This window comes from Capsicum annuum, chromosome 1 (assembly GCF_002878395.1).
Source record: "Capsicum annuum cultivar UCD-10X-F1 chromosome 1, UCD10Xv1.1, whole genome shotgun sequence".
Taxonomy (NCBI): Eukaryota; Viridiplantae; Streptophyta; class Magnoliopsida; order Solanales; family Solanaceae; genus Capsicum; species Capsicum annuum.
This window is the reverse complement of record NC_061111.1, coordinates 179316474-179325916: the sequence shown is the minus strand read 5'-3', so window position 1 is coordinate 179325916 and position 9443 is coordinate 179316474. Positions and strand designations below refer to the sequence as shown.

Here is a 9443-nt window from a genome sequence, read left to right as displayed (position 1 = left end):
CCATAAGTAGTTTGTTTTTAAAAATATTTTTTAATTATATTTAAAAGAAAACTGACCACAAGTGTCCGGTTTTTTTATTTTTCTTTAATTTTTACTTGTAAAATAAATAATAATTAATATAAAAATTATTGAAATAATTATTTTAATTTTTTAAAATATAAAAGAAACCATATGTGGTCGCTTTTTTTTTTTAAAAAAAAAAAACCGACCACAATGTGGGGTCGATTTTTCAATTTCTTTTAGTAGTGAGTGTGGAATCTCAACCCAGGATTAAGTGGGGTAGCTTGACTTTGGCTAGTGCATTGGAGATGGGGAAGAAGTTAAAGAGTAGGGGGCTTGGAAGTGTAGAGGGGATGTTGATAGTATGTGGAAGACGACTGCCATTTGCATTAGGGAGATCGCTAGAGAGGTGTTGGGTGTCTCGAGAGGTCGATCTGGTAAGCATCGAGGGGACTGGTGGTGGAACAAAGAGGTTAGGAGGAAGGTGGAGTTTAAGAAGGTGGTGTATGCTAAGTTGGAGGAGAGCAAGGATGATTAGAAAAGGCAGACGAATAAGGAAGAGTATAAGTTAGCTAGAAGAGAGGCTAAGAAAGTGGTTATGGTGTCTATGACAACAACTTTTGAGAGTTTGTATGCGTCTTTAGAGGGAAAAAGTGTGGATAAGAAGGTGTATAGGCTTGCCAAGGCCAGTGAGAAGAGGACTCATGACCTTGAATAAGTAAAGTGCATCAACGAAGAGGATAGTACAGTGTTGGTTGAGGAAGACCTCATTCGGAAGAGGTGACAGTCCTATTTTCGTGAACTCTTGATTGATGAGGGGGACAAAGGTTTCATGTCGGGGGACTTGGAGAAATATAAGGAGTGTTACGATTATGGGTGTTGTAGACGTATCAGTGTTGAGGAGGTTAAGGGGGATATTTGCAGGATGCGATGAAGTAGGGCGACAGGGCCTAATGAGATTTTCGTGGATTTTTGTAAGAGCACTGGCAAGGAAGGTTTGGAGTGGTTGACAAGGTTGTTTAACATCATTTTTAGGGCGGCGAGGATGCCTGAAATGTGAAGGTGTAGTACGATTATTCCTTTGTATAACAACAAGGGGGACATCCATATTTGCAACAACTATAGAGGTATTAAGTAGTTGATTCATACTATGAAGGTTTAAGAAAGGGTGGTAGAGTTGAGGCTGAGAAGGATTATGACTATCTCTAAGAATCAGTTTAATTTTATGCCAGGTCGCTCAACTACTGAGGCCATTTACCTTGTAAGGAGATTACTGAAACAGTTTTGGGAGAGGGAGAAGGACTTGCACATGGTGCTTATTGATCTAGAAAAAACATATGACAGAGTTTCCAGAGAGATTCTGTAGAGGTTCTTGGAGGTAAAAGGGGTGCCCGTGGCGTACACTAGGTCTATTCAAGATATGCATGATTGTGTGAAAACTCGTGTAAGGAGGGTAGGAGGAGATTCGGAGCACTTTCAGGTTTTGATAAGGTTGCACCAAGGATCGACTCTTAGCTATTTTTATTTGCCTTGGTGATGGATGTTTAGACATATCATATTCAAGGAGAGGTGCCTTGGTGTATGTTATTTATTGATGATGTGGTATTGATTGACGAGATCTGATGAGGAGTTAATGATAAGTTGGAGATTTTGAGACAGACCCTTGAGTCTAAAGGATTTCAGTTGAGCAGGACCCAGATAGAGTACTTAGAGTGTAAGTTTAGTGATATGTCACATGAGGCTGACGTAGTTGTGGAGATGGACTCTCAGGACATTCAAAATAGGGGGAGTTTCAAGTATTTGGGGTTTATAATTCAGGGCAATAGTGAGATTGATGAGAATGTCACGCATTATATTATGGCAGGGTGGTTAACATGGAGGCTCGTGTTGGGAGTTTATGTCATAAGAAGGTGCCCCCAAATCCTAAAGGTAAGTTCTATAGAGTGGTAGTCTGACCGGCTATGTAGTATAGGGCGGAGTGTTGGCCAGTTAAGAACCCCCGCATTCAAAAGTTAAAAGTGGCCGAGATGAGGATGTTGCGATGGATATGTTACTATACCAGGAGAGATAGGGTGAGGAATGAAATTATTTGGGAGAAGGTGGGAGTGGCTTCGGAGGAGGATAATATATGAGAAGTGAGGTTATATTGGTTCGAACACGTGATGAGGAGGGGCTCTAATGCTCCAGTGCGGAAGTATGAGACACTGGCTATGAATGGTTTTAGGTGGGGTAGAGGTAGGCCAAAGAAATATTGGAGGGAGGTAGTTAGGCATGATATGGATCAGTTACAACTTACGGAGGATATGACCCTTGATAGAAAGATATGGAGAATGTGAATTAGGATAGAGGTTAGGGAGCAAGATTGCATCGGTAACAGTAGGGGAGCATTCTTTATTTGTGTCTAGGGTTTCGGATAGTTAGTTTTTAGTATTATCTTGTGGCTCTAGTATTATTTTGTGGCTAGCGGTAGTAGTTTAATTTGCATGTTGTACTAGTCTTTATGCATTTATGTTTTGTGTTTGTTATTTTGTTATCGGTCCTAATTCGGGGGTCTATTGGAAATAGCCTCTCCACTTCACCTGAGATAGTGATATGATCTGCGTACACTCTACCCTCCCCAGACCCCACTATATGGGAATACACTGGATATTTTGTTGTTGTATTGGTTCTTCGGTAAGTCAAAGTAATTCTCCAAGTCAGAAAAAGGGTGCAACTAGATGTGTCAGTTCTAATTTAAGTGTATCAACACAAAATGTTTTTAAACCATTGTCTACTACTAGAAAAATTCAACTAGAGATTATATAGAGAAAGATATGCCATCACTCTCTCAAGCTAATTTTACAAATTAATTGATAGTTTTTAAGGAAATACAAGGGGAAATAAGTGCTTCTAGGTGGGCTGATTTGGTTGATGAAAAAGATCAGGTTTCACCTCCTCCGCTGAATAGAAAATTAAGTAAGAACCTCCAGTATTTGCTCCTAAAAACGCGATTGAGACAGGGGCCTTAGCGTCATAACTTAATCCAATTAATGCTTATGCTATTGAGTTGGACTGGGACTTTTTTTAAGATAATTGAGAAGATTTGGATTTATGCTTCAAAAAATGGGCTAGGAATGGAGCTCTATCATAAAGGCAGCAAAGATGTGAAAACAACAAAAGAAAAAAACAAACACATGAAAGGCAACATAGTTGGGATGGTAAGGTGACTGAAGAATTTGTTTCCAGGCACCTACTGATGCGCTGCAATAGAAGGGGCTGGGGATTAGCTGAGCTCAAAGGCAGATGGAATGACACTTTCTTTTTTCGAACTGGCTAAAAAAGAACTCACTTGCTCAACGGCTGACAAAAGGGCTTACCCTACGAACTGATAAACTATCAAGTGCCATTAGAAAATTTTAAATACTTTATGTGTTATATATACACACATATATATATACATACTTACACACACACACACACATATATATATAAATATATACATACATACATACGTATAAATACTTCAGTCACCTTTATGTGTTATATATACACACATATATATATACATACATACATATATATATATATATATATATATATATATATATATAAATATATACATACATACATACGTATAAATATACATACATATATATATATACTACCTCAAAAGCATCAACTCCTTAATCTTAAACAAAAATTACTAAAACATCCTAGTTTCATGTTAATTCCAAAAATATCCCCATTCCATTTACTATACGCTTTACAACTCTGTACAGTAGCACTATAAAATTTGGAATAGACACCAACGAACACTTTCACCAGATGCCTCAACCGTTATTCATCAATAATTGCATCGTTAAATCTTTTGAAACCAGATTCATGATAGCACTACCCAAACAATCTCACATCTTCTCTTTCATCTTCTCTATTAGGCTACCATGTAAGCACTATTACTTTCCAGTAAAAAAATGTACAATGACTTCAAATAGTTTATGCCATTGAAATTTATGTTCAGATTACTATGTTTGTCAATATTCCTTCCACGGAATTCCACTATTAAAAATCAGCCAAATCATTGACAAAAATTTTCGTCCAGGAATTCAACTTGTAAGATCCTTTAAATGAAACAGTTGAAAAGAAGGTAGTCATATATTTTTTAATTATGTTTTGATTGTTTCACTCCCTTCAATTGGTTTTTAGGGGGATAGTAAATAAAAAAAAAAAGAGAAAGGTTCAGAAAAAAAAAAAACCTTCAGTAGATTAATGAAGATATTGAATGCAAGTCAGAGAATAAATTAGAAAATTTTCATGAATCTCTCTATGAATTGCATCAATTCTTGGTGTACCTTGCAAAGACAGAATAGCACATAGAAAAAAAATAATGTTGCATCTGTTGTGAAACTGTATCCCTATTCACTCTTTCAACACTCTATTGAGCTTTTTGTGCACTCATAAAAACTGTATTATATGTGTTCCTTGTTTGCTTCCTTATGTGTGTCAAAGCTAAAAGCATCTAATAACGGAGGGAGTAATAAATATGTGAGAGGGTTATGGTAAAATAATGTTCATATACCAAACGTCTTAAAGTTATTTTAATTGGTTATTACTAAGAGTATAACGTTTAGTTTATCCTCTTTAGAAATTAAAATCTATGACACTTTCTGCTTCACTCTCAGATTTACTTTGTTAAAGCTTCTGCAGGTTCAACTTCTTTTTAAAGATTGTGTCTTATTTGTTTCTCAACTTATTTAAATACAGGTGTTGTTATATATTTTTATGTCTACTTTTACAATTTTTTAAAGCCCAAATTTAGTTGTCTCCAAGTTTACAACAAGAGAAATGAAGTTAAAAATTCTAGACACTAAGAAACTAGACAGTTGCCAATCTTAACCATAACAGAAAATTTTCCATCTCTACAACATCACGCTATTAAATCCTTAGCGAAGAGCCATCCCTCCAACTCTCACAAATTGGACGGACTCCAACAGGTCTGCCCCGTTATTCCTCAACCAAACCCGTCATTCTCTTTCCTCACTTTTTGTCTATTGTGTTTGATAGTTAGAATTTTATTGATGGTTATCTTTAAGAGTATCGGATTGTTGTTGGATTGCGGATTTACTGAGAAATTATATTCTCTTGAGGGATCTTTCTACTTCCAAGAAAAAAAAATAGTGTTCGACACAACCATATTATGTTCTGTCAATATGAAATTAATAAGGATATTGGTATGTTTGAAACTAATATGGTGATATTAGTAAGATTTAGAGAGGATGGTGGCCAGTGTTTTTGTTGATGTCACTCCGACCATAGATACTTTCTGCTCTTTAAATTTGAACATAGCGTGAATGGAACTTGTAGACTCAAAAATATCCAATATACATATTTTACACTTGAAACTTCATTATTTCCCTCTTGTTTGCCTTATTGAGTTGGGAAGATCTCATATATGATGATGAGGCTGAAACTTATGGATCTGTTTAATTTGCATTTGTATTAGTCGATATGCATGCATAATTTTCTCCTAAGTTGTTTTAATTCGCATATTCATGTAGTCATTTTGATGGAAAATTTGTTTTTTTTTAAAAAAAAATAAATAAATTGATGTTGTAGTCCTTTAGATACACAAATTTCATATACTTTTGCTTGTTTAAATATATATTTCATTCTTTTAATCGTAAAAGAAGAAAAGTTGTGCTAGCTATTTGATCAATGTGGGTGAAATATGTTTTCCAGTGAATTTGTGTTGGCAGTGAAAACGAAAATCACAGTTTCAAATCCTTACTTTTACCCTGAATTGATCCTATCTGAGCCTAGCAATGTGCTTCTTCAATTCCGAGGTTGTTGCCATTTGATTTCTTTAATATAGCGGTGGCCTAAAGTTTACCAGAGAAACATTATTTCACAATTTTTTTGGTATTAGAAATCAGTTGATGAGACACAGTTTTATCAGCGAGAAATATCCTCCAAGATACAATTCTTCATATTGAGTTGGTGTTTAATTATGTGTCTCATTATTATATTTTCCCTTTAAACATCAGATTTTGATAGTATGGCGGGAAATTGAATTTCCAACAGATGGATTGGGTTTTATACCTGGTGATGGTGAGGATGGAACAAATATGATTGGAAGTATGCAACTAATATGTGAGTTCTGTGATCTCTTTGTTATATCAAAGGAAGCTGCAAAGACCAGAATCGTTCAATCTGTCCAACTTGTATTAAGCCTTTCAATTTTCCCGGAGGGTAATGAAGTGAATTTTCAAGACAATCAGCATCTTTTAAGCTGGAGTATTTGACAAAGCCTTTTGTTTTGAGTATTTTGGTTTCACTGAATAGGTCAAGATGGTTGAACGTGTTAAGCTAGAAGATGAACTCTTTATAGTAGTTATCCATATTTTAATGTCAATGAGATGCTTGTCGTTGAAGAGCTATACAAAGAAGCATTGTCGAACACCGGTAAACTGGTTATATTCAACTGCTAGCTTGATCAAATAAGATCTGGTTATCATTCGCTATTCAGCTATCAAAAGCTAGCTGCGCTTTCCAATAATCTTTTTTTATGCGAAAATGATATATTATATGCACAATTTTAAAGGACGGAATGGACGAATCCCGTTAATAGATGTTACCTAGTCCTTGGAAAGTTTTTCGAAGAGTAGGAAATACCTACATCTGCGTGCATCTTCAGAAATCAATGCTATCCTTGAAAGAAGTTGCTTTGGACGTTCTTCCATTAGCTTGTTTGTTTTTGTTTTAAAATTACACGGCAAGAATATAATGTTGAGTTTGCATTCTTTCTCCTATAATTTGAAGAAAAACGATTCATATCTATTTCCTTTTGATACCGATGTTATTGCAAGAATCCTGTATTATGGATTTAATTTTTTTAAAAATAAAAAGGATAGGGATTCTAGTGAGATTTCTTATTCCTCCAATAATTTCTGCATCTTTCCTTATATTTTATTCTTACAAGAAATGATATTTACGTTATTTTAGTCACAAATATTAGTTAAGCATCCTTTGTAATTTGAACCATTAGACGAACCTTTTTTGGCACGTTGATTGAGCCTTTAGAAGGAAAAAGGAGAGACAGATCAAGTAATATATTTTGGTTGCCTTCTCCCAAGAAAAATAAGGGGGATAAGAGTGAAAAAATAATTTTCAACGGTTTAGAATTGAGTTCTGATGGTATTTTTTTCTGTCAAATATTTTTTTTTAACTTTAAAAAAGAAAATATTATTTCTATATACTGAAATAGAATGATGATACATTTCAGCCTATTCATCTTGAATTGGTTTCTCTTTCATTTGTTGGTTGTCGTGCTTTATTTTCTCTGGAATTCAAGTGTCATATTTTGAGCAACTCTCTTTAGATGGATATGATCAAATTGAAAGAACATTATTTTCTTAGAAAGTGATGATCGGACTCCTTTTTAGGCTAAAGTAATATTATGTCTTCTTTTCTTTACATACTCGTTGGGTTTGAGATTGGAGTTGTATGATTACTTACTGATTTTATGATTCTTACTATGCATTTTAATTCTTTGTCCAAATTTTTGATGACTATGTTTCCTTATAACAGGTTGGTCTAAGGTCTCTTCATCTAGATATATATCCCAAAATGAATGTGTTCCATACCAAAGCTCCACAAATGATTTTACTTGAACTGAGCGCTGCAGTGTGCTATCTGAAGCATTCGTTGATTGTTTGCCTCCTCTTAGCCTTTTTTGATGCTTCATTCTACAAGTTGCATGCTTTGTCTTACCTGTCACACTTCCATATTTATTTTAGTTATTTCACATCTCATTAATTTCTACATATATGTAGCCAAATAAAAAATGATTGTATATGTGCCACGACTTCATCATGCTTCCTCATCAAGTCATGAGTATTCTTGTCATGTCCATATGTTGGTTCTAATAGACTCCTCTCTTTGTGTTCCCCGTGACGTAACTTGATCCACGTTTTACCTTTTTGGTTAAACTTGCAACCGTTTATGAATCATTCTTGCAAGGTAACTTCTATTGTGTGAGCATATTATCACTTTCTCCATTACAATATAAAGTTAGATGAACTTCAAGAAATGTAAAAAAATGAAAAAAAAAAAAAAAAAAAGAATAATCACAATTGTGACCATACCTAGAGTCTATAAACAACTCAAAAGATGAAAAAGAAGTTACAATTACAAATGTGACTAGAACGGAAGTTTGTTTAGACTCACATTTTATACCATCAAAAAGTTCTAAATATGTCTAGACAAACAACTCTGTGAAAGAATCAAGCTACAATTGAGTATGTGTACTTCAAAGCCTAAATTCATGGTGAAATGGAAACAAAGAGGGCTTTGAAATAGGAGAGTGTTGAATGGTTATTATAGTTTAATGTTATCTTCACATGTTCTCGCCTATTATTAGTTGTATAGATGTATTGACTTCGCGAGATATAACTTCAACTAAGTGGTAAAATACTTGTACTTGTACATTTGGATATTAATTTCTAAACTGTATTACTATAAATTTAGCTTACCCTAAAGATTATTTGCTCTCATGCGTAAGTTGAATATTTCTTTTGGTGATGTGGGATATTGCATCGCTTGGAACTATAGCAGTTTAGATCAAGGCCTCATCTTAATTTGCTTCTAATTATCTTGGAAGACGACAACACTTCCAAACTTGAATACCATATTTTTTTGTTCTTTTTCTTCTTCCCAGTTTACATGATAATAAAGAACACATAATCATATAGTTAAACTTTCGATATAGCAGGTACGTGTTATACGTTTGGTATAATACTGTTATCTAAGAAGATAAAAAAAATCCTATTGGTGCAAAGCTCTTGAGTTGCGATTTTTTGTCAAAATTATTGAATCTTCACTAATCAAAGTCCTTATATTTATTAGATCTTTGTTAATCAAAACATTGAACTTTCAATAGACGTATGCAAGTAGAGTATTCTTCATCTTACTATCGAGCTAGAAAATATTGTCAAAACAATGTTGAAATTTGACTCAACCTATTTGATAACTTTGTTTTATTTCTATAAAATTTCTATTTGGCTAGGATTGGTTCTACCGGTTTAAACTAGTAGCCTATAATTTTTAAGTTCTTCTATCATCACAATATGGTGAATTAAATGAAGGTGTTCGTCTTGTTGATGTTGTTCATACATTGACAGAAAATAGGTACCACAAGAGATGTTCGGGTATAAGCATTAATCTTAGGTATTGTTGGTATTAGATATTGGCTTCTGTTTAGTCTTTCCAATAACATTTGATTTTGGCATTGGCTTACACAAAAATTGTTTCGCTCACATTTCTGTGAATGAAGATAATGATAACAAGAACATATCCTCAACTACTTCTTAAAAGATTATTGCACTCACTAATCTGCTAATGAAGATAATGATAACAAGAATAGATCATCAACTATCTCTAGAAACAGTAATTCAATGAAGGCTACATTA

General features: G+C 34.2%; 1 pseudogene; it reads left to right on the top strand.

Annotated features, from left to right (window-relative positions):
• Positions 1-308: 308 nt before the first annotated feature.
• LOC124898641 lies at positions 309-6739 on the top strand (annotated as a pseudogene).
• Positions 6740-9443: the final 2704 nt, after the last annotated feature.